This window comes from Nannospalax galili, unplaced genomic scaffold (genome assembly GCF_000622305.1).
Source record: "Nannospalax galili isolate Female #2095 unplaced genomic scaffold, S.galili_v1.0 scaffold923, whole genome shotgun sequence".
Classification (NCBI taxonomy): Eukaryota; Metazoa; Chordata; class Mammalia; order Rodentia; family Spalacidae; genus Nannospalax; species Nannospalax galili.
The window spans coordinates 29,882-34,879 of NW_008349753.1; positions in this window are offsets into that span (position 1 = coordinate 29,882).

The window sequence follows — 4,998 nt, forward strand, 5'->3', positions numbered from 1 at the left end:
TCTTTTATTCCTTTTATAAAGAGAGGAAATTGGCTGCAATCTTTTAATTAGATGGTTCAGTCCAGCTAGGTAGATTTGTCAATTAGCATCTGCATCCAGATGTGATGTGTCACCTTGAAGGTCACCAAAAACGTTTTCTGATTCTCTTAGTTAGTTGGGGATACATAAACCCAGAAATGATGAAAAGACGGCTCCAGTCTATAGTCCCATCCAGCTCAGTCATGTAAAGCTGACAGCAACTGGATATATACATGAATGTGAGTATGATATAAAATATTTATTATTAGAGGCTCTGAGATCTTAGAATTGTTTTGTTTTGCAGAATCAGCATAGTAAGAACCTTTCTAATATGGAAACTAGCCCTGGAAATATGGCTTTGCTTAAATTCTGTGGTAGTGGCTTTGAGCTCAGAGAGCACGTGTGGCAAAACAAATAATAGAGGTTGGAAAAACAGTGACTCACATGTGGTACAAGCAAAACATTTGATGAAAGTATCTCCTGAAAGACAAATCCGAAAGACAAAAGCTACTTAAGGAACAAAGAAAAAATGATTTCAGAGAAGAGTTAATGGATCTGAAAGCAGAATGGAGACGAAATACAGAGAAACCAGAAATTCTCAAACTCTTCAGCTTCTCATGCCCAACCAGAAAAAAGAGCACGTTAAAAAGTTGTTTGAATTTGAAGGCACACTATGACTCCACCTCCAGAAAAAGACCAAATCAAACTTTTAAAGCTCATTTGAAGGATTAAAGAGATACCTAATAGATCGTTGGACTCCCAGAAATCTGATCTATAAAATGACCACTGAAGTATATTTGATAAAAGTAACAAAATTATTGTAACTTTTATTACACGAATTGACCAGAATCAAACAGAAAATCCAACAAACTTTTTGAGTGAGTGCTCTTGCTCAAAATGAGAGATGTGGTTTAAAATACACTTGCCTGCAGCTGGGCGTGGCAGCGCAAGCCTTTAGTCCCAGCACTCGGGAGGCAGAGGCAGGCGGATCTCTGTGAGTTTGAGGCCAGCCTGGTCTCCATAGCGAATCCAGGCCAGCTCCAGGGTCTCCCTATCTCTGTCTCAAAAAGACCAAAAAAAGTACCAGACTGGTGGAACTACCCTTCTTGGATGTTTAACAGTTTGCAGTACTGGGGATTAAATCTAGGGCCTTGTGCATGGTAGGTAAATGCTCTGCCACTGAGCTCTGTCCCATGCCCAATATTTACTTCATAAGATAGGGCCTAAGTTTCCCAGGCTGGTCCTGAACTCACTCAGGCTATAGCCCAGACAGGCTTTATGTTTGCAGTGTTCCTGCCTCAGCTTCTCAAGTGGCTAGGATCACAGCCCTTGTGTCACTGGGCCCAGCTGACTATTTAAGATGCAAAAAGATCACCAGCTCTCCAGTTTTCTGTAGCTATGAAGCAAGATGAGAAAGCTCCCTGGATGGCAGTAAGGTCGGTGACCTGCTTATTGTTTGCCTGGGACTTTGCTGTGTTAGCACTAATAACTCTGCAGACCCAAGCTGGGATGGCTGGTCACCCTTCAAGGAGGACAGATTCTACCTTGATAGCTTAGGTGGCCAAAGAAGATAATAGAAAAGGAGAGACTTCCAGAAAGCCAAGAGTTGTGGTAAAGCTGGGTTTGTTGTCTACACCTGTAATCTCAGCACTTGGGGGCCCAAGGCAGGAGGATTACAAATTCAAGATCAGCCTGGGCTACACAGTGAGACTGTCTCAACTCCAAATCCAGGCTAAACCAGACCAAACAAACAACAACAAAAACCATGGTAAACAACAGACTTAACCAGGAAGCAGAACCAAGGCTTAAGTGAGAAACACTTCCTTCCTATCCCTTGGAGTCAGGGGATCCTGAAGGAAGGTCAGAGCTGCCATGGGCCTCTGCCGGCTCACGTCCTTCCTTGATCCACTTACTTGAGAGCAATCACATCATTTGTTCTTCATAGGGATGCCAGAAAAATTAGGTACCATTTGGAATTTCCCCAAAGATCTCCGAACTAGGCTGAGAGAATCTAGAAAAATAATTTATTTTGGCTGAGGAGGTGGCTCGGTGGGTAAACTGTTTGCTTCACAGGCATGAGGACTTGAGTTTGGAATCCCAGCACTCATGTAAAAATAGGGCATGGTAATGAATGCCTGTAACCCCAGCACTAGGGGTGGAGGGAAGGGGTGAAGTGGGGTGCTGGGGGTAATGTGGTAGAAACAGGCAGATCCCAGGTGCTCACTGGCCAGCCAGTCTGGCTGGATCACTGAGTTCCAGGTTCAGTGAGAAACCCTGTCTCAAAAACTAAGGTAAGGAAGTGATAAAGGAAGACATCTCAATGTCAGCCTCTGGTCTCTACATGCATCAGCACAGTTGAGTGCATCTGCTGCACGTATGCCTCTCCCTCCCTCTCTCTCTCTCTCTCTCTCTCTCTCTCTCTCTCTCTCACGCTTGTCTCTCTCCCCCTCTCTCTCTCTCTCTCTCTCTCTCTCTCTCTCTCTCTCTCTCTCACACACACACACACACACACACACACAGATTATTTTAATGGCATGCTGTAATGAAGAGTCTTGATTTTCTCCATGACAATACAGAAATTTATCAGATGTATCTCAAAATGCCTGACGACGAAGCCCGGTTTCTCTTTGTTGCCCTCACATTTCTGACTCACGGAAGACTGCACGAGATGAAGTGCTTGGCATGAGTCAGCTCTATAGCTCTTGCTTGCACCAGCCAGTTCAGAGCTGTCTTGTGTCTAGTGCCTCGTGTCTAGTCTGTCCAGGTTTTCTCTCACTTCTGCACAGCTTCTTCACTGAATCTGATCTGATTAGGGTGGCAAGTTGTTGTCTCTGCCTCCCCAGGATGCTGAGAACTTGAAATATGATGTACACTTGAGACAGTTCATATATTCTGTTAAGACTGAAGGATGTAGAAAAACCTAACAGAATCTTTGAGCTGGTCATCTCACGTATATGGATTAAATCAAACAAGATGTGGTAGAGACAATATTATGTGTTCATCAAACCTCTCAGTGGTATCAGGCATCCATTGGTGGTCTTGGACTATATCTCCTGCAGATAAGGTGGACCAACAGTTTGCACACCCCGTTCCCAAGAAATCTCCCTCACTATTCCCATTACTGTTCTTTGTTTGTTCCCAGAGGAGCCATTCACAAAGTACGATGTGTTTCTGTCTCTCTTGTTGGAGACAGACATTAAACATAGGAAAGTTAACACCAGACCCAAGAACATTCTGGGAGTTTAAATGAATACAGAGGTCTCACTGAGGCAAATTTTTAAATGTATCTTAATGCTCTGCTAAGGTCCTTAGCAAGTAAAGAAAATCAACTTGGTCCCTAAGGCATTGACCTGAAAGTGTGTCTTTGTTGCTTAAATTATGATTGCAACATTCTGGGCTGCATTTTCTTAATGAGCTCTAAATGGAAGTGTTTATCTCAGGAGGACGAACTGTTTCTTCCCTTTGTCCCTGGTGACACACAAAACATACTAATTGATAGGAAGCTAATTTTAAGGAGACAGGAAAGCCCCAAGGCCTTTGTCATACTGACAACTGAGGCTAGAGTCATTACGGAGCCTGTCAAATCCTGGCTGGAAACAGACTACTTTCATTTCCCAGCATCTCCTGAGTACACAGGATGGCATGCTTCCCCAGCCGCTCTGCTCCTCCTGGGAGAGCGTCCCTCTTTCCTTGGACCTGCTACCTGCACAGGGACTCACGGCTCTTGATGGCACTCTATTCCTTCTGGTTTTATGAGAAATTTCATAACACTTTATCTCACTGTCTCCAGTTTCATCAGAGAGTCACTTGAATGATGGGGCATTCAAAACCATCGTAAACTCAAGCTGGGGATGTAGCTCAGTGACAGAGCACCAGTTTAATATGCACAAAGCCATGGATTCAATTCCTATTATTCTGAAAGGAAGGAAGGAAGGGTGAAAGAAAGAAAAAAGGGTAAACTGCAACCCAGATGGAAGACTAAAAGTTTATCCCTATTGTGTAAAGAAAAGATTTAAATCAAGGACAAAATATCAAACTGACTAACTGAAAAATCCCAGGGATGTGACATGGCTCAGTGTGTAAAGGCACTTGATGCTAAGCCTGAGGACCTCAGTTTGAAACCCAGGACCCACGTAGTGGGGGGAGAGAACTAATTCTCACAAGTTGTCCTCTTGACCTCCATGTCACAAGCACAGCCACACACATTCTGCACATACACATTAAAAACCCCCCATGAAAATCCTTACCAAAAAGAGACATGAAAATGTAAAATACTAGAGAATATCTTAAATTAACTTTGCCAGCAAGCAAAGGAAAATATAAGACAGAATATAAATGCCAGAGAGAGAAATAACTCCCTACTTCCAATCAGATTAAAATTTTTACTTTTTATAGTAACACCCAGTCATGTCAAGGGTACAGCAAAGTAGTCATTTTTCAAACACTGCTGGCCGAAGAGCAGAGAAAATTGAAGGACTATTTAAAAGTATTTATCCAAGTTCTTAAAAATGTTACTATACAGCATCACTCCTAGGAGTTGATCCCAAGGAAATAATGAAGAATGTTTGCGAAGATTTATGAAAAGGATGCTCGCAGCAGAATTATTTAAAACAGTAGAACTGGAAAACAACCAGGAACCAACAACAGAGAATGGGAAAAAAGAATTGCGCAATGTAGCCATTAAAAATAATGTGCTAGATAGTCATGATATGAGAGAATGTTTCTGATATATGTGGTTAAGTGAGAGTGGTGTGTTATAAAACAGCGTTAACCCAAGTTGAAGAATAAAAAGAAAGTGAATATATTTATTTCTGTGGAAAACAGATTGAAGAGAGCTACATATCAAAATGTTTAATGGTTATTTTTATAGCGATTAGGTTTTATATTTGAGTATATAATGGTTTCTGTATTTTTCAATACATTCAGCAGGGAAAATATATTTCTTCAATAACAAGAGGGAAGATAGATGTAAAGTAAATT